Genomic DNA, 21,394 nt, shown 5'->3' on the forward strand with positions numbered 1-21,394 from the left:
TTAACACTACTGCATGAGGACTGTGGCTTCAGTTGTTAAAAAGCCAGGAGTCTAGCAAAGTGGAAGGAACCAAGTGGCCTTCTGTTTCGAATACTATCAGAAACACTGTATGATGATAAAAACTTGTTCTTAACCAGAGTGCAGGGGTTTGAGTGAAAGCAACAGTATAATTTCTCGGTAGAAAGAAGTGGGTACAAAGGGAGAGAGCAAAGGAAAAAACAATCTCCTCACTTGAGTTCATAAACCCAAATCCCAAAACACACAAAAAGAGAATGTTCACAGAGAGCCAAACATGTTAATTAATTAGTTAAATAAACTCACTTCAAATGAGATCCATGCCATAAAACAGTCTAGCAAAGACTTTAAAATATGTGGTTAGGATCATCAAAAATATAAATGAGCAACAGCATCTAGAAACACATAATAACAAATAAAAACAAGATACTTATAAAAATAATTACAAGTCTTAGAATTTTTAAAATATAGAGAAATAGAAAAAATTAAGGGAATAAATTCTAGACTGGACTGAAGTGATTTAGTAAACTTGAGCAGTTTGATATGTATTCAATGGGAGGTCCAGCAAAAGATCATTGAAAAAATTATGGCTGAGAATATCCCAGAGATGAAAGAAGCCATACATCCTTAGACTAAATGTGTGTGCTTCAAGTTCTGAGCAGGATAAGGAAGAATAAATCCACATCCAGTTTGAAAAAAAATCTAAAAGCTGCCAAAAATGACAGATTACCTACAAAATAATAGCAATTAAGTTGGCAACAACACTTTCATTAGCAAAAAATACAGGCCAAAAAGCAATAGAATAATATTTTCCAAGTGCTCAGGTAAGGAAATAGTAAATCTCATATTTTATACACAGCTAAACATTTAATTAAGAGTCAGGGAAAAATAAAGGCTTTTTTACATGTATAAAAATAAAAGAGTTTACCACTCACAGATGCTAATTAAAAGATTTATTAAAGAATATGTTCAGCGTGAAGGAAAGGGAAGCCAGACTGAAGATAAATGTGGATGACTTGCCCAGCTCCACCATATCCACTGCCCCCAGCCATAGGATGATTCTATTTTCCTATCCCCCTTGAAGTCATGCTTGGCCATATGACTTGCTTTGGCCAAGGAAATGTGAGTGAACATGATGGATAATTCTCTCGCATGGAAGCTTTAAGAGCCAGCGTGCCCTCTCCCCTCTGCCTCTGCTGATGCCGGCTGCTCCTTCAGGTGGCCTTTGGAATGCAGGAGTTGAATCCTAGCCAGCCTGGAGTGTAAACAAGAAATTAAACTGTATTGTTTCAGCCCTGCTTTTAAAGTTGTTACCACAGTATTATGACTAGGAAAGACAATTATGCAAAATTGGAGAGATTACAGAAATTGATAAAATATACTGGGAAATTAATTTAAAATCAATTAGAAAAATACTAATTTTTAATGAACTTCCAAATCTCTGGGCAACGATAGCACAGAATATGTTCAAAGGAGAATGTAAAAATACTCTGGAAGAAATACTGAATAACTTTAAGCTTTGTTTAAAAATGTATAAGATAAAGGTCGGGCACGGTGGCTCACACCTATAATCCCAGCACTTTGGGAGGCCAAGGCAGGCGGATCACTGGAGGTCAGGAATTCAAGACTGTCCTGGTCAACATGGCAAAACCCCGTCTCTACTACAAATATAAAAATTAGCCATGCGTGGTGGTGGGTGCCTGTAATCCCAGGTACTCGGGAGGCTGAGGCAGGAGACTCACTTGAACCCGGGCGTGGTGAGCCAAGATCGTACCACTGCACTCCAGCCTGGGAGACAGAGTGAAATTCCATCTCAAAAAATTAATTAATTAAAAATGTATAAATAAGTATATGTGTTTAAAATTTAAGGTACTCACCAGCAAAACAGAAAAACAATCTAAAGCTTTCAAACCATAAAGTAGGGAAAGGGGGATACTGACAACTCACCCAATTCATGTGAAATTAGGACAAAGAGAGAAGAGGGGGAGAAGAATTGTCATGAACAGAAATCAAAAAAGAATATGGCAGAAATTACAATAAAATGAAAGGAGAAAATTAAAATGTTAAAATATTTTAATTTTTAATAAAATACATATTAAAAACACCAATCAAACTGGATCAAGCAGAATCTAATCACATTGAATTTTTTTAAATTCACCTATTTGCTGCACTGTGAAAACCATACCTAACACAAAGTCACACAAAAAGATATGGGAAAGAACACCAGAGAAATTGTTTCCAGCTGAATTGCACTCTCCCCAGAATTCATGTGTTGAAGTACCACCCCAGTACTATTTGGTGATGGGGTCTCTGAAGAGGTAATTCAGTGAAAATGAGGTCACTCAGTGGGCCCTAATCCAATATGACTGATGTCCTTATAAAAAGAGAAAATTAGGACACAGAGACACACAAAGGGAAGACCATATGAAGACACAGGGAGAGGACAGACATCTGAAAGCCAAGGAGTGGCCTCGGGAGAAACCAACCCCGATGACTCAGACCCCAGAACTGTGAGAAAATGAATTTCTGTTGTCTAAGTCATCCATTCTGTGGTACTTTCCTCTGACATTCCCAGCAAACTAATACATTCATCAAAAAAAAATGCTAGTGGCAATATGAATATCAGATGAAACAGAATTAAAATAAAAAAGAATTAATAGTATGACAATGAGACATCAACCCAGCCATGCAAAAGGACCAGTCCACTAAGACACAAAGCCCTTCCCTTTTCAACCCTCTCCAGCCAATTAGATCCTACCCCTCCAAAAAAATCACTACTTCACATTATCAGAAACTAATAGTCGGTTTCCAGTCTTCATCTAACACAGCCTTTTGCAGCATTCGGCAGAGTGGATGATACCCTCCTTCTAGAAAGTCTTTCTTCACTTTTCTCCTCGACACAATACTCTCCTCACCTTCCTCTCACTGGCTGCTCTGCCTTTCCCAGCCTTAAATACTAGCTAGAGGTGCCAGGCGCAGGCTTCTTACTCAACAGAGTACATTGTAAATGCATAAGGCAGGAAACTAAATGCAACAAAAGACACTTACCAAATAGAAACGAATAGGAAGCATCAATAAAATAAAAGCTGGTCTTTGGAAAAACAAGATCTCAAGTAATATGAACAAATAAAAAGGACATCCCTACACACAGAGGAGGATAAAATCATTAGAAGTACTTTACATAACTTCGTGACAATTACTAGATAATTTTGCATAAAAATAAATTTATCAACATTGAAGAAATAGAAAACCTAACTAAATTAATAAACTACACATTGAAAAAAGCTAGCAGCCAAATCTCTTCCACTCCCGGTTTTCTCCTCAAAATAAGTGGCATAGTTTTACAGATGAGGCTTAACAAACCTTTAAGAAACCCATAATCCCCATCTTAAAAGCTATTTAATAAAAGAGAGAGTGGGAAGACAAGCCAGACACCCAAAAAGAACAAAGACAATAGAAGAAAAGGTAGAAAAACAAAACAAAGCAAAACCATATAAAAAAAATGATACATTCGGTTCATTAAAATTAAAAGCTTTCCTGCATCAAAAGATAGCATAAGCAAAACAAAAAATTTATCCCAGAAAAATAACTTCTCAGAGAAGTTATTTGCATATACAGTCTATATAAAACAAAGGAATGTGTGAAAAACTTATAAAATCAGAAACAAAGGAGAAATTAATGCAACAAATGGACAAAGCATATACCCAAGCAATTCACAAAACTGTAACAGACAATAAGCTTATAAAGAAATGTTCAATCTCATTAGTAATCAAAGAAATGCAAAGTGAACCAACAATGAGATGCCAGTTTATTCCCAACATACTGGCAAATCTAAAAGCTTCATAATACCTCTTGAGGAGAAGAATACTGAGAAAGGCCAAGCTCTCATATACTGTTGGTGAACCTATAAACTGGTCGCACAACTTTGGAGCTCAATATGGCAATAATAAGTAAGAATAGCATGCTTGGGGCTGGGAGTGGTGGCTCACGCCTGTAATCCCAGCACTTTGGGAGGCTGAGGCGGGTGGATAACGAGGTCAAGAGATCGAGACAGACCATCCTGGTCAACATGGTGAAACCCCGCCTCTACTAAAAATACAAAAAATTAGCTGGGCATGGTGGCGCGCGCCTGTAATCCCAGCTACTCAGGAGGCTGAGGCAGGAGAATTGCCTGAACCCAGGAGGCAGAGGTTGCAACGAGCCAAGATCGCGCCATTGCACTCCAGCCTGGGCAACAAGAGTGAAACTCCATCTCAAAAAAAAAAAAGAATAGCATGCTTAACACCCTAAAAAGTCCAATTCCTGGTATATAATTCAGATAAATTCTCCGGCACATGTGACATGCTCAAGAATGATTATTGCAGCAATTTTTGTTGTAGCAGAGGAAAAAAATCAGAGACAACTTAAATGTTCATTAAGCGCAAATTGGCTAAATAAATTGTAGTATATTAATACAAAGGACTTTATACAGGAATCAAAATAAATGAATTAGAACTTCAATTATCAACATGGATAAATATCAAAAATATTAGGTTAAGCGGAAAAAAAAAGGCCAGTTATTGAATATATATATTATCAATGGGAGACTGAAAACATACAAAACAACACAATTTAATGTTCATATGTAGTATATATGTAGTGATTCTATGAGCATGAAAACATGCATAAGAATTACAATGTTAGCACTCAAGAGAGTGCTAACATCTGGAGAAGAGATTGTTATGTTATAAAGGAGGTGTAATTCACAGCGGGCTTTAACTATGTTGATGGATGAATGGATAGATGATTGATGGATGGATGGATGGATGGATGGATAGATAGAATTTTTATTGCCTTAAGAAAAGATCCAAAGCAAGTAAGTTTGCTTTGTTAACATTTGTTAAAGTTCCATGGTATATAAGTGGGTGTTTGTTACATTCCTTATTCTCAATGATTTTTTTCCTGTATGTTTCGAGTAGTTCATAATAAACAATAAAAACAAGGCAAGAAGCAGGAATATAGCAAAACGAAGGACTAAAAGAAGAGAGGATGGGGGAGCCAATCAGGTTAGAATTATCTGGAAAACGGGGGAAAGGAAACAAATACGAGAAGGCAAAACAAAAGGACCTGCCAAACAGACAACGAAGGTGAGCAGAAAATGGACAAAAGCCGCCGCTGGCTAACATCTGAGGGAATGAAGGCATGCCAATACCATGTCATCCCCTCTTCCACTTCTCATTCCACTAACTCAACGGCTCCCCAGGAGACGGGGCTGGTGGCAAGAGAATCCAGGGTTGCATTGATCCCACAAATATCACCTCTGCTCCCATCGCTCCCAGCAGCTGGATCTCCATTAGTGCGGAGCGCAGGGGGCTGGGGAGAGTAAGCTTTATTTACCTGTCTCCACTTAGGCACAGTCTTGTCTGTGATTCCTGAAATCTAATGATGAGAAAGGCATGTTAGCACTCCTAAGACTGCTTTTCCCTGCCATGGTAAATCACTCCCTCAGCAACGTCAACTTTAGGAAACTATTAACCATTTAATTCTAGGAGTAAATCCATTTCTGCTTTCAGGAAAAATTGATGGGTATTTTGATGATACGATATAAAGTGGAACTTACCATCTTTAGTCCCAAACATTCCTCGTCTCTGCCTGTCCCTCTCCCCACTCAATGACGCCATCTTGGCCTCTCCTTCCTTACCTTCCATCTTCTGTAGTTATCACGTCCTCTTTCCTGGGTCTCTACAAACTGCCTGCACAGTTCATCTCCCTGCCTAAGCCTGCCCCTCTTAAAGACAGTCCCCATTCCACCATATGATAAAGGTTGTTATAGCCCAGCTCTGATCTTCTTATTCTTTCCACGGGAAACACAAATGCTGCACCAATGTGTGAACGCAGAGCTCCAAATCTCTACTCCAGGATTGAAAGGAAGCCTGCTACGATCTGCTCCCTCCTCTCCTGCGGCTGTTCTGCTCAGCTCATGCAATCATTATGCACCCACGCTGTGCCCACCAAATGGTCATCCTTAAACATTTTCTACCTGCCATTTTCCACCTCTGAACATTTCCTTAGAAAGTTCCCTCTACTTTCTCTTTCCCCATCTCCACCTAGGGAATTCCAATCTAGCCTTCAGGAACCAGTTCGAATGCGGTACACCCCACAGCAGCTTCTCTAAAGCAAGCTCTACCCACCTCAGAACTGACATGCGCAGCTGGCTACTCTGTTAAAGAGGTATTTTTTCTAATTCATTCCTATGTTCCAGTCATATCTAGCACAGCACCTTACACACAACAGGTACTCAACAGTACTCCAATGAAGGCATGTAAACATGCATTTATATATGGAATACCTATAACAATGTGCATTTTATAGCAGATTTGATAACTTTAGTCCAAACTTTTGTTACCTAGTAGTCCCTCAATATGTAATTGTGAGAATTAGTGGATGGCTGAGTAAATGAAGGGATGATTTTCCTATCCTCACCTTGTAATTGAATGAGATGCCATAGGTCACCGTACATCATTGTTGGTTGCTCTATGTTCTTTCCTCAAGATCCTGAGGAACACAATTCTAAGTTCTGAATGTAACAGATAAACATTAATTTAATTTAATATGGTTCTAAAGGGAAAACACAAATACAGGAACCTGCCTACATCATATAAATGCATTTCACTTTACATTGCAACAGACGACACTAATAATTTGATATTCTTCTACTTTTCATTGTTTACTGAACCCTCTGTTTGAGTTGATTCCTTTGCCTTTATTGAGAATAAGCTATTGAGAGCAGCCCCTGATGAATACTAGCGGCTCTCTTGATTATTTTTTTAAACAGCACTCAATCACCTTTCTTAGCACTAATAGCATCTTTCTCTACAAATGACTGCCACAGGTGATTGGGTCACACTTTCTTGAAATATTCTATCTTTCATTTATAATTTTTAAATTAACCCAATTATTTCTAACATGAGTACCTTGAACACCAAAAGAAAAATGTATTGTTATGTTACTCAATTCATTGTTGAAAGGAGTTGGGAACGTTTGTGGGAATGGAAATTGATTATGAAAGCAACACATCCTCTGCACCCTTTACAACACCTCCTCCGAAAGAAGCCATCACTATGCCAGGACTACTAGGGCCACCAGCACCCTCTTCTGAACATCTAACTGAGAAATGACCCTGTGCAAATGGAACCCAATTTTTTGCAATGTCAATCAACTGATATCACTTCCAATGTATTATTTTCACTCACACAGCATTAAAAATATATATGCACTAAACCTTCAGTCAGCTTGAAAAAGCAAAGCTAACAAAATTTCACCTATTTCAGTAAGAGTGAGTCAATTTAGGGGCCTTTGTTGTGTCTAGAGGCAAGATTTTTCTCTTGGGTTATCTCAATACCATGAGTGTCAATCAAAGAGCTACACTCTAAAGACCAAGAGAATATCAGATGAGATCCATCACCAGGCTGAATTTTTGCCTGTATTTGTAAATGATTTCCTCAGCTGGGTCATCAATCACAAAGTCATCTGCATGGAGAGGGTACTTCATTATTGTTCTATGGGGCTCCAATTAAGTGGGACATGACAAACAGTTATCACGTTGACAGCTCATCAAAGTATCAGCAATTACCACAACCCGTGGCTGCGAGAGGAGTGTGGGCCTCTCTGCTTCCCGCTTAGGTGAAGGCTGACTGGAATGAAGCATTTCCTTCCAGTAGCCTTCTGAGCATCCGGCTTCTCACAGAGAAAGAGTCCCCTCATAAAATGCTCGCAGGTCTCCAATTCAACGTCTCATGTACAATCATGAGTTTGTGTCAATTTTAAATTCCTACATACATGCAGAGTGACACTAATGCATGCAAAAATGCACTCTCCGAGCAAAAATAAAGGATAATTATATGCTTTTCTTCATTCCTAGAACTCCCAAGAAAACTTAAGTATTGCATCAGATTTTAGGTCCAAGCTCTGAAACGTAACCAAGTTTCAGTAAAGTATTTTGTATACTTGATTTGTATATTTTCATATTTACACAAAAGTGTTTAGTCTCTACCATACTGAAGGAGTTGTACCACTACATAGGAATGATAGGTGCTTTTAGCTCTTGAGGGAGAGCAGCATAGTGGCATTTAAGCTGCCTTTGATTGACTAAGGTGATTTGATTTTCTCTAATAACTCACAAGAGCTGTTAGGAAAATTGGATGGTATTTATAATTCTAATTTGTTGTACTCCGCGACTCTAGGAAACAACATTGTGGTAAATATATTGAAATGTCAGGGTTATCACTTGCCACACAAAGTTTATTTTATTTTTCCCCCACTGAACAAATGCCAGCAGCTTAGCCTGCTGAGCCCGAGCTTATGTGAACCAGCGATCCAGGCAGCCTTTGGCAGTTCCGAATGGCCATTTGGCCCGCCCAAGCTTACACTGCGTAGATTCCCCGGGACGGTCTCCAACTTCAGGGTAGTCAGAGACTTTTCAATGCTGCTGGGGCCCCCATATCCTCCCGCAGCAGCAGGCTGCCTCCTAAGAAGCTGGCTCCTCTAGCTGTTCCAAGAGGGAAACTTGAATACTGTTTTGGCAGCTTTGCAGCTCCATCTACTCTCTACCCATGGCTAAAGAAACTTTTTTAAAGTGCTAGAAGCAACGCTTTGGAATCTTCATCCAGAATGACTTTGAGGAAAGCTGTCCTGAAAGCTGGGACCGACTCCTTTGGCGAGCTCTGCTGCGGAGCCAGATGCCATTTTTCAGCATGGCAAGTTCATATGAGGAACACAGCTCCAAGGACAATGCCCAAGGAAGGACAGCTCAGAGGCACCAACGATTTCTTCATCAACACAGCTTCAGTCCTGTAGGTCCAAATCCATCTTCCGGGGAACACAGGGATCAGTTTCAGGAATCGTAATCTGCCCTTCTCCTTTATTTTCTCCATTCATTAGTAAATCTGACCAGATGACACAATTACAGTATGCCTTTTTAAAACTGCATTATCATTGGCTTTGTTAGAGACTCATTTTTCATGCCTGTGAGATGCTCATGTTCCAAATAAAGAAAGGAGGGGTGATGAAAAGTGTCTGGTCAATCAGCTAAGACAGGCAGGCAAGACAGAGTTCCAGGATGCTTGCTCTCATCAACCAGAGTTCAGCTCAGTTTCTAGGTCTGAACAAAATAAAGCTTTTAGGATCATCCTGGCTTGAGCTCAGATGCATGGTAAGGAATGCATTTAAAAAATTAATTTGTTTCATTTTGTTTTTGATTTGTAGGGCTTGCTCATTTCGATTTTATCTTATTTAATAATTATGTAAAGCATATACCTACTTCAAAAGTCAGTCCTACCAAACACTGGTCCTGTCTTCTCTGTCCTTACACTGCGTAGATTCCCCGGGACGGTCTCCAACTTCAGGGTAGTCAGAGACTTTTCAATGCTGCTGGGGCCCCCATATCCTCCCACAGCAGCAGGCTGCCTCCTAAGAAGCTGGCTCCTCTAGCCGTTCCAAGAGGGAAACTTGAATACTGTTTTGGCAGCTTTGCAGCTCCATCTACTCTCTACCCATGGCTAAAGGGTAACCATTAGCCTTCTAGGGGTAACCATTTTTATTACTTCCATTTACGTCCATGATTTAAGTATAAGCAAATAGATTTATATATTCCTATTCCACATCTTTCTTAGATATGAGATACCTTATTGCATAGTGTTCTGCACTCTGCTATTTCCATTTACCCAGGACACCACTCCTGAGCAGTCTATATAGATATTCCACATTTCTTTTTACAGCTGCAAAGTACTCCTGGAGTGCTACATGTCATTGCTATCATTGTGCCACAGCTTATTCATTTAAATCCTTGTTGACAAACAGTAGGGGTTTTTTTGTCTTTTGAAATTACAAATAGTGCTCCAATAAATAGGCATGCATAAATGTGCTTTTGTATTTTTGCCAATTTATCTTTGCGATGGGTTCCTAGAAAAGGGATTGGTAGTCAGTGGATAATTATATACACACTTATCAACCCCCTTTCTAGGCTTGCTAGTCAATAGATAAATGTATATGTAATTCAACTGGCTATTGCCTAGTTCCTTCCATTAGGTTTATGCCAGTTTTCCCTAGCACCAGCAATGTAGGAGAGTGCCTGTTTCCTCTGAGACTCACCAAGAGAGAATACTTTCGAAATTTTTAGATTTTTGGCAGTGTGATGTCAATCTCCAAGGTTCTGGTCATCAGAACCAGCTCCATATTTCATGTAGGAAAACAATTTGTTTTTTCTGAGTACTAACCTCAGAAAGTCACTCGGTGATTTTACTATTACCAGCTGTGACTCCCTTTCATCAGAAGAGTGCCTTTTCTCTAGGAATGAATGGAAATAAAAGCCCTTCCTATGATTCAGATGACCAAAAGAATCATGTGGTCACACAGGAGCCATTAGCAAGGCTTTCTACTCATTCAACAAAGATTTACTGAGTATCTCCCATGAACCTACTAAGTGCTACTAAAGTGCTTCTGGAATAAGGTATGGGGCTGAAGCGTGGTAAAGGTCTAGAAAAACTGTCTACTATGTCAAGATACAAGCTATACCCTAATAGGTTCCAAACAACCCAAGGCAATTGTGATATTCAGTCCTCGACTAACCAGCTGTGAACAGCAACATGATGCTATTTGCCCAACTCTGGCATTTTGTGCTAACCGATCAACAAGGAAAATGAAGAAATTTTATGTGTGAGAGGCAGATGAAAGAAAAAGAGAGAACAAAAGCCAGATAAATAAATATGAGACTTTCTTTCTACTGGGTAGAAGGCTGATTCAACTCTAGTGCCATTAGCACTCAGCAACAAGTTGTACATTGAAAATTATCAGTAAATGTTTATGGAATGTAGAGATTATAATTTAAAAATATCTGTGTACTAGAGAAGAAATATCTAAACTTTCTTTCTCTAAATCATATGACATAAAGACCGTTGCTGATTGTAACCTTCCAGTTTGGAAAGATCTCTTCCCATTCATCAGATTCTGAAATAATAATAACGGACCTTTGTTGAGTGGCTCCTTTCTGCCAGGGACACTTCTAAGCCCCTTACTTTGTTAACTTAATCAATGCTCTAAACAACCTGCTTTGCATGTTTTGGTGCAATTATTACTCCATTTTACAGATGGGGAAAGTGAGGCACAAAAAGGTTAAGTAACTTATCTACAGTTCAGTTTTTAGGAGTTCTGAGTGTCAGGATATAGAATTAACACTCTTGAATTCACTTGTAAACTGAGGCCTGCAGCAAAAGAATTAATCCGGGAATTTAGAGTTGCTATACATAGACTGACCTTCCTATTCCTAAGTGAAACTGTCACACCATGGCCAAGTCCATCATCCACCCCTTGCTGCACCTGTGGGTAGTTGACCCACCTCCTGGCCATTCTCGGTGGGTGTCATTCTGAGGCTCCATCTCTGCCTTGAGGCTTTTGCTCCAAATGAGTTGATCCTTAATTTGATCATCTATGCATGCAATTGGCCTATTCACTTCCCAGAAGCCTAGGCCTGGAATGTATAGTCCAAAATTCTTTACTGTATATTAATAGAAAGTACCTTACTCAGCCTTCAGCTGTTTATATCACTGTGCAATGGTTTTCCAGGATCCAGCTGTCATCAGTCTTCCCCATATGCCATCTGAAGAGAGATGAGCTGCAAGGTTCTATTGCCAGGCCTCCTGTCTTGCAATTTGATATCAATTACAGCATTTAGATAATGCTGGTAAAAATGATGAAGAAGCTTGATGTGACATCTATGGCTGAACTACCATTCTCCAATTTTTTAACAGCTTGATCTGAAATTGAGATCATATAAGGGCCACATCCTCTTAGCCATTCCAGAAAAATGTTGAGCTTCTTAATGCTATTTTATGTTACTTTTTTTTCTGTCGATGAATCAATTATCAAACTAAAATCAAAGCAGAAAATATTTAGCTGCATATTCAAACTAACATTAAGACAGATAACTTTTAGTTGCATATTCATTTGCTCTGGATCTAGAAGAAAAATAAATCCCTGCCTTTTCTCAATTAAAGCTGCTCTAAAGAACTATGCTGCTTGTTACAGAATAGTCTAAAACCTCCTGTGTATGTGTTATTGTCTATGTAACTGTAGACCTGGTATGATGCTTATAGTATCTTCGGCTGCTAATTTAGTCCATAATCACAAATCACAATCATTTGTGATATAAAGGCACAAAAGATAGAGAGATCATCAAAATAAAGTGACTGCCTTGAAAATATCTTACCCGTATAAGGGAGACAGCACAAAATCAAAAAGAGATCATGTAATTAATAAATGCTATTAAAAGATAATGCACACAATTATGTCTTACCATTTTCTACATGACCATATGGTGTTTTTTATAGTAGAAGAAAAAAATACATGTCTCTTACCTTAAAACTCTTGAAAGTTAACCAGGTACCTCTTGCACCAGCATTGATTGTTTGGAAGGCCAGGAACTTGGATCTGTAGTCCATGAGGGTAGAGCTCATTCATCCCTGGCTACTTCTGAAGTACGAGAGAAATGCCATTTCCCTTTGAAGTTTGCAGTTATGAGTTCTTGCATCTTCTCACCTTCAAAGTAAAGAAAAAACACAAATGAACACAAAAGAAAGGAAGGCTTACATTGTGGCTACTAAAAGATATGTTTTAGATAATTCCTTTCATCACCTAACCACACAAATGTGTGGAAATTCAAAGATGCTGTGGTTTCTTCCTAGCCTCTACAGGCTCTTTTTTTTTTAACTGAGGCTTTATATGCCATGTCCTGGGCTAAGTGTTTAGAGACAAGTCCACTTAGCATTGAGGGATAAACAGTTCACCGGAGGGGACCTCTGCCATAGGGCGCCAACAAACAGCGCTTCTTTTATGAAAGGCACTTCGGCATTCAAAAATTCAAGTCCAACCTGACAAATCTGGGGGTGAGGAATAAATCCAAGATGGCGCCGTCAACTGTAACACGATTGGATGTCTCATCATCCAACGCTTGCTCCAGGAGTATGGTAACTGCTCCACACATATTTCATTTTTCATGTATTCTTAGCAAAAACTCAAATTCAGCATATCCTCCGCAAGACCTAAGATATCATAATTTTTCTCATCACTCAGGAGAACACTTTTGGTACAAATGTTGAGAAAAGTGTGAGCTGTAGAGAGTGATTTCATGGTTGGTTTATGGAAAGGCCTCAGAGAATGAAGGATTGTGATGTAACTTAAGTCACATGAGACTGGATGCACTTCTGGAATCCAGGTTATTAAAAATGGAACTACATGGGATCCTATTCAGCAAGTTTTTCCATTAAGATAAATAAAGACTAAACTGTCCATCAATGGCAATGCCCTCCAAATATAGTTATGAAAGATAATTATCCAACCTTAGTTCCTTGGTCTATTTCAATATATATCAGAATATATAGTACCCCTCTTCTACAAGATGAGACATTGCTTGCTTGTCACATATTAGTTTTTATTTAACATTTAATTTCTCTTCAGATACAAGATTCAAACACATTTTTTCCATTCTGAAAAAAAAAAAAATGTATGAGAAAAGACTCCTCTTCCAACAGCTATTCTCAGCTCTATTTTAATTCAAATTAGAATCATTTAATTCAAATTATGATTAGAATCATAATCACTATTATGAATTAGAAATACATAATCAAAAGTGCATTTGAGGTGAGAGGATTGCTTGAGCCTGGGAGGTCAAGGTTGCAGTGAGCCCTGATTGTGCCAATATACTCCAGCCCGAGTGACAGAGCAAGACCCTGTCTCAAAGACAAACAAACAAAAGCAATGTGCAGGGTTACTGAGAAATTGCATTTTAGCAGAGGACTCCACGTGTAAGTGCCAAGAGGCAGGAAAGAAGAAATAATGCATGGGAAACTGCAAGTGGTTTGTTCCGTATGAAGGGAAGTGCTGGGATCTGAAGTCATGAATATCGCCAGAGAAGATCATGAAGAACATGGAGGAGTGGCTGTCTCAGGAGAGTCTCTGAAGGTTTTTTGTTTTCTTTTGTTTTTGTTTTTGTTTGAGATGGAGTCTTGCTCTGTAGCCCAGGCTGGAGTGGAGTGGCTCAATCTCAGCTCACTGCAACCTCTGCCTCCCTAGTCCTGTTCAAGCAATTCTCCTACCTCAGCCTCCCAAGTAGCTGGGATTACAGGCACGAGCCACCATGCCCAGCTAATTTTTGTATTTTTTTAGTAGAGACAGGGTTTCACCATGTTGGCCAGTCTGGTCTTGAACTCCTGACCTCGTGATCCACCCGCCTCGGCCTCCTAAAGTGCTGGGATTACAGGCGTGGGCCACTGCACCCGGCCGTCTTTGAAGGTTTTAAGCAGGGTAGGGTACAGCCAACACTAGATTTATCTTCAATGCAGCATTTGCATTGCAATTGGGAGCCTGGACTGGAGGAAAGCAAGACTAGCATCCGGGAGTGCAACTGGGAGTTGATGCAGTGGTACTAGCTGAGCTCATAAGGGTGTGAGGGAGAGAAGGCACCAGACACTTCACAAGTAGAATGAACACGACTCAGTCACTGAGGAAAGAACGGGGGAAGAGAGGAAAGATATTAAGATGACTGGCAGATGTCTTAATGGACCTTGAGCTCTTGTTTGAAGGATCTGTCTGGGAAATTCTGTCACTTACTATTCTTGATGGGAAAACATCCCTGTTAGTCTGAGAAGCTCATCTTGTTAAAATAGTAAACCTTGGAAACAAAACGTGGCATGAATATGGAAGCACAGGGGTCAGGGTTGCATCACTTTTACAGTCAACTGGGTGGATAATAGTGTTATTAATCAAGACAATGCATTAGAAGAAGAAATAGATTTTGAGGAGAAGGAGCAATAGGCCATCAGGAATTCCATTTGGGGTAAGTTGAGATTGAGAGGTGTCTTTTAAGTTCAGATGAGGATGTTCTACAGGGAGTTGGTTAAATGGATCTAGAGTTCAGGGGACAATTTGGGAATAGAAATGTGTTAGACATCAGAGAACTGGTGGTAGTTGAAGCCACAAACTAGACTTCAAGTATAATTGCTGTGCTTTAGTAGTATAGTATATCATATTTTTTTCAAAATCAAATTCTTCACACAATATTTATTCAATCATCCAATAAATAGTAACTGAGCAGCTTCTACTACGAGAACCTGAGTGAGAAGTGTCAAATAGAACTATGAATAAGACAGCAGCCCATCTCAAGACATGTATATTCTACCTGGGGATTCAGATGTTAAGCTGGTTGCCTAATATATTGTTTAATTATATTTGGGACTAGGACCACAAAGTAGAGCTTTTAGTGGAGAAACAGAACGAGTTCAGTGGCAATCCAGAGTTTCATGTAAGAGTCTCTGAAAAGCTACTTTGAAGTACATTTTAAAGGTGAATTAACCAGGCAAAAAGAAGAAAAGAGCATTCCAGATAGAAGGAATCAGGTACGTAAAGGGCCTGAGACAGGAAAGGGTGATAGAATACAGCTGGCTATGAAAGCAAGTTAGTGGAGCAAGCAGAAATGTATGTAAATAGGCCAACTTATTAAGTTTAAATAGTACTTTCTTGGGCAAATATTAAGTAAATTTGATCATAATACAGAAATGTGGAATCCATGTCATATGAGGTTTTATGCCTTTTGTTTAGAACTCAAACCCCAGTTGGTGGGAAAACAAACAGAGAAAGCATAAATATAGTCTGAAGACAGAACAAATTAATGTAAGGAAAACTTCACTGAATGCTCCTGCACTCCCCGCAGCTGTGCAATGGCATGTTCCTCATAGAGAAAGTGAGAAATCAACCACTAAGATAGACTTCAACACCACAGTAGGTGGCAATAGAGACACCCTACAGATGAATATGTTCTTTTCATAAGCATTTCACTATAAAATGCCCTCAAAGCACTCAAGATTCAGGAATAAAAAAGATCAATGATACTTTTCTCTTCAGATCCAGAAGGAGGTCACACATTCATTTGGGGTCTTTTAGCCTCCTGGTTCCCCTCTGTTCTCAATAGCCAACTTCTAATGGCACTTGGCTCTGCCATATGTAAGCTATCACCTGTAGCTACTTCACTCCCATAAAAACAAAGCCCCAAGATAAGCTTTTGCAATGCCAACCAGAATAATTATAAATAACTGCAACAAAACATTTCCACTTCTCTCACTTCCAAGAGTATTTTTGGGCTATATTTTCTGAATAGTTGCTCATCTCAACTTGCCTATGTACATTTTACCCACTCAAGCCAAAGGTGATAGCAGTTACACATCTAGAAGGAGCTTACACACAGTTGAAGGCACTCAAAATTTTTATGGATGAGGCAAACATTGTCTGAGACATTGTGTCATGCCTACTGTTTTTGGAAATTTCCACAAGACCTTTCATCTTACCTAAAGGTTCACTAAAGGCATTGCTGTAGCATCTCCAACTCCTCGTGGTTTCACATATAATGGCTGCAGCCCTCTCTCGCACTGCACCACAGCCCTCTCTCGCACTGCACCACAGGGCTGCATGGGGAGACCATGAAAGACCTTCAGCAGATCTGACTCTGCCAAGTCATAGGCCCAGAAGACAAAAGCACATGAGCTTGTTCCCTTCTAATCAAAACCAAATTCCAGAGCTTCTCCACAATATCATAAAAGCAAAACCATCACATTTGTGAAAAAAGCAGAGCCTATTGTAATGGGATCATTAAGATCAACCCTAAAGTATGTTCACAAATACCATGACAGCATTGTGGATACTAATTGCTGTCTAAAAACACCACTTCAGCTTAAGTGCTAGTATTAGACAAGGGTACATTCTGTCAAATGTTGTTGGGCCCTTAATTGAAAGGATCATTAAAAATTTACTGAAAGGGATACTCAAAACACCATCAAGGACAAAAGGTGTGTTTGATGCTCCATTCATTGTCAAGAATGCCACATCAAGTATCAAGCAGCAGGGATGGAGATAGGAGAGAATGGATTTGAAGGCAATGGTACAGAGAGCTTCTTTATGTGAATACCAAGTCCAGGGCTGCCTGACTTCAGGCTCTGTCAAATACACTCTGAGGAAGCACTGGTGGTCCACACACTTCCCATCTAAGAAATATACCTACAAATCTACATCTTATGAATATTTGATCCAGCTACAAATATGAAAAAAGCACCAGTCTCTGAATTATTTCATTGTTTTTGCCTAAGTCCTATATTACTTTTCCTGTAATAAAATAAAATGTATTGGGTGGGAACAAGAGTCCAAAAAAGCAAATACCAACTCAAACCCATTAAAATTAAGGTTCCAGCCATGCTGATTTTCTTTACAACATAAATGGTCTACTTGGCTGATAAGAGCAGAGACTTGGGTCAATACTGTCATTCCCGCCTGCCAGCACTGCAGACTTCATGCATTCTCCCTTGAATTAACTTGACCACAGGCTATTTCTTGTAGGGTATAATGAAGAAATTAGCCAAAGTTCCTGCAAGAGATATAATGTTGACATGAATTCTTTAAAGCGCATAAACAAACCTGGAAGACTAGAAAGGTCATGGTGAAAGAAGCAAATTTCCTTCCTTTAATATTTATGGGAAGAAAAGAATTCTAATCTGGGAAGTGACTTATGAGCAGTAGCAACAGGTCAGGGGCAGAAAGTCACATGTGACCATGGGGACCAGACAGTTTGCTCATCTTTGGTAAGGATTGTGAAGGGATGCTGTAGTATGCTGTACTCTGTGTGTGTGTGTGTGTGTGCGCACGTGCACATATGTATGCATGTGTGTGTATGTATGCTAAAAACAGGAAGATTAAAACATTCTAACTGAAAGAACTTGTTACATGCTAAAAGTTCACAGAAGGATAGCAGATTTAACATTAGAGAAAAATAAGATTTTTTAAAACTGAACAGGTATGTCCATGGTAGTTGCAGAGAATGTCGGCAGGGAAAATCCTCAAAGGACTGCCAAATGTGTCTTGATAGCCAAAAGAATGAAAGCTGAGCCAGAAGTGCTGTGAAATGGGCTCCATGATCTCATCTCCTAATATTCATGCCCTTGTGTCGTTCCCTCCCACTGAGTGTGGGCGGGACTGTGAGTCGCTTCTAACTGATCACATATGACAAAAGTGATGGGATGTCCATGACTCCGTGCATGTGCTTACTTTACATAAGGCTGTGATCCTTGTCTTCAGAGGAGAGTATCTCCCTTGCTGGCTTCAAGAAAGAAAGCAGCCATTCTGAAAAGACCCATTTTCAGCGCTAGTGGCTAGCTCCTTTCCACTAGCACTTAAGATGAAGTGGCAAGGAACTGAGGGCAGCCTCCAGCGGATGGGCAGCAAGAATCTTAGGCCCTCAGTCTGGCAGCCTGAAAGGAACTGAGTGCCGGAAATGGATTCTTCTCTAGTCAAGCCTCAGATGAGTCTACAGACCTGGCTGACAGCTTGAAGGCAGCCTCCTGAGACTCTAAAGCAGAGGACACAACCAAGATTTGCCCAGACTCCTGACCTATTGAAACTGACATAATAAGTCTGTGTTGTAAGTAGCTAAGTAATATTACGCAGCAATAAATAATTACTACAGAACTAATACCGATGCCAAAGGCTTTCACTTTGACTCAGTTCTTTTTATTTTTTTGGATATGGAGTCTCACTCTGTGGCCTGGGCTCGCCTGTAGTGGTGCCACCATGACCTCCTGGGATCAAGCAATTTTCCTGCATCAGCCTCCTGAGTAGCTGGAACTACAGGCATGCATCACCATGCCTGGCTAATTGTTTTATTTTTTGTAAAGATAGGATGTCACTGTATTGCTCAGGTTGGTCTGGAACTCTTGGCCTCAAGGGATCCAACCACCTTGGCCTCCCAAAGTGCTAGGATTACAGCACAACCAGACTGACTAGGTTCTTTCATCCCTAGGGGCTTCTCCTTTATACACCCACATGTGCTACCAAAAAATACAAAGAAGATTATAAAAAAATTATAAAAGGCCACATTTTATGTCAAGATATCATTGAGTGGAAGAATGTAATACATAGAAGAAATTAGAGAACTCACACCTGTAGATCTCCATTTATCTTCCAAGGAAAATGAATTCTGGCTTTCTGAAGAAGTAGTAACAATCCATCTTCTGTGGAATATGAAAGAATATAGATGTGTCTGTGACGTAGCCTATGGTACATTAGAAAGAGTTTTGGGGGCAGAGAGACTGAGGCTCAAATCCCAGTTTTCCTCTTTACAAATGTGGACAATATATGGAGTTTCAGTTTGCTCATTCAAACAATTGAAACAATCAAACCAACCCCAAAGAACGTTGAAAAAATGAATAAGGTAAATAACTTGGGCATCAATCACAGTAAGAAAATAAGGACTCGTTCTCTTCCCTTTTCTTTATCCCATAAGATCAATGCATCTTAGATTTTAGAAGAGAGTATTTTAAAACAAAATCAGGGAAAATACAACACTAAAAAGGAATGTAGCCCAAGAAACGTTAGATGCACTAAAAATGAAAAGCCGATTATATAATTATCAATAGTATTAACAAAGAGGAATTATCCTAAGGAATCACAGTAGTTGCTTAGAGTATCCTCCAATAAATCCATTTTTTAAGTGTGTGAATGAAAAAGTAAGGACAGTTACATAACCCAATATTAAGAATAGGAGGAGGAAAAGGAGGAGACATTGGACCACAAGATAAGGTCCATAGAGACCACAGGCCAGAGACTACTTAGGCCAAGCACAGTGACTCACACGTGTAATCCCAGCACTTTGAGAGGCTGAGGTAGGTGGATCACTTGAGATCAGGAGCTCGAGACCAGCCTAGCCAACACGGCTAAACCCCATCTCTACTAAAAATACTAAAATTAGGTGGGTGTGGCAGCAGGAGCTCGTAATCCCAGCTACTAGGGAGGCTGAGGCAGGAGAATCACTTGAACCCGGGAGGCAAAGGTTACAGTGAGCTGAGATCATGCCACTGTGCTCCAGCCTGGGTGACAGAGCAAAACTCTGTTTTAAAATAAAAAAAGAAAAGAAAGAAAGAAGTAAACTTAGGCTGGCAAAAAGTGCAAAGACAGAAACACATCTACTGTGCTGTATTCAAAAACAAAAAAGTAACAAATAAAAGGAATGCTATCTTTGGTTGGTGAAGATGGTGCAATATTATCAAGTGGTGCAAAACAAATGGCTCTTACTTTGCACTCGTCTTTGCCAAGAAGGGTGATCGTCAAACAGAAAAGGGAAGAACAGACAAAATTAAGATACAACCAAAGGGTAAGATTATGGAGATAAGGGGAAAATTGTAACTTGGCTCAGATAATTACTCCCAGGCGAAACAGTTTGCAAATACAATTGGAGAACCACTTTCAGTGATTTGTTCAAAATCTTATAGAACCAGAGAGGCCAAAAAACTACAAATAGGAAAAAGAATTGATTTTTAAATAGTAAATGCTTGATAAATCTTGATACTGGTACCCAACTAAATTCTCTAATGGATAATTAAACAGATAGTCGGTAAGCACTTTGAGAGAAGAAATTACCATCACTAGGAGCCAAAATGGGTTCACTTAAGAAGATGTTAGGCCAAACAAATTTTATTTCTTTCTTTAAAAAGTGACTGAATTGGCCAGGCGTGGTGGCTCACGCTGGTAATGCCAGCACTTTGGGAGGCTGATGCAGGTGGATCACCGGGTCAGGAGTTCAAAACCAGCCTGGCCAAGATGGCGTCACCCCGTCTCTACTAAAAATACAAAATTTAGCTGGGCATGGTGGCACATGCCTGTAATCTCAGCTACTCAGGAGGCTGAGGCAGGGAATTGCTTGAACCTGGGAGGTGGAGGTTGCAGTGAGCCAAGATCGTAGCCACTGCACTCCAGCCTGGGAGACAGAGCAAGATTCTTGTCTCCAAAAAAAAAAAAAAAGTGACTGAATTAGTAAATTAAAAGATAAGATGCTAGAAGCATACTTACAAGATCTGGAAATGAGAACTGAAATATTATTTTATATTGAGACTAGAGGGATAGGATTTGAGGGAAGTGCTATCTTCATGTGTTTCAAAGACTATCATGGTAAAGAAAATATGGTTTATCACATGAACACAGGGAGGAGAATATCACACACTGGGGCCTGTCGGGAGTGGGGGAAGGTGAGGGAGAGCATTAGGACAAATACCTAACACATACGGGGCTTAGAACCTAGATGATGCGTCGATAGGTGCAGCAAACCACCATGGCACATGTATAGCTATGTAACAAACCTGCACATTCTGCACAGAAAATTAATAAATAAATTGAAAAGTATGGTTCATGTACACCATAGAATACTAGAGAGCCATAATAAAGAATGAAGTCATGCCCTTTGCAGCAACATGGATAGGACTGAGGCCATCATCCTTAGCAAACTAATGCAGGAACAGAAAACCAAATACCACATGTT

At 39.6% G+C, this 21,394-nt stretch overlaps 2 long non-coding RNA genes across 2 annotated transcripts; both read right to left on the reverse strand.

The window, feature by feature from the left end:
• Positions 1-510: 510 nt before the first annotated feature.
• LOC118146857 (uncharacterized) lies at positions 511-6,947 on the reverse strand. The gene is made up of 3 exons (XR_004732944.2): positions 6,478-6,947; positions 5,392-5,433; positions 511-1,270 (listed from the first exon to the last, which is right to left on the reverse strand). It is a non-coding gene; the product is annotated as an uncharacterized LOC118146857 (long non-coding RNA).
• Positions 6,948-8,277: 1,330 nt separating this feature from the next.
• Positions 8,278-13,680, reverse strand: LOC144579028 (uncharacterized). The gene is made up of 3 exons (XR_013525810.1): positions 12,405-13,680; positions 11,567-11,804; positions 8,278-9,154 (listed from the first exon to the last, which is right to left on the reverse strand). It is a non-coding gene; the product is annotated as an uncharacterized LOC144579028 (long non-coding RNA).
• Positions 13,681-21,394: the final 7,714 nt, after the last annotated feature.

The sequence above is a fragment of the Callithrix jacchus genome, chromosome 13 (assembly GCF_049354715.1).
Source record: "Callithrix jacchus isolate 240 chromosome 13, calJac240_pri, whole genome shotgun sequence".
In the NCBI taxonomy this organism is placed as follows: Eukaryota; Metazoa; Chordata; class Mammalia; order Primates; family Cebidae; genus Callithrix; species Callithrix jacchus.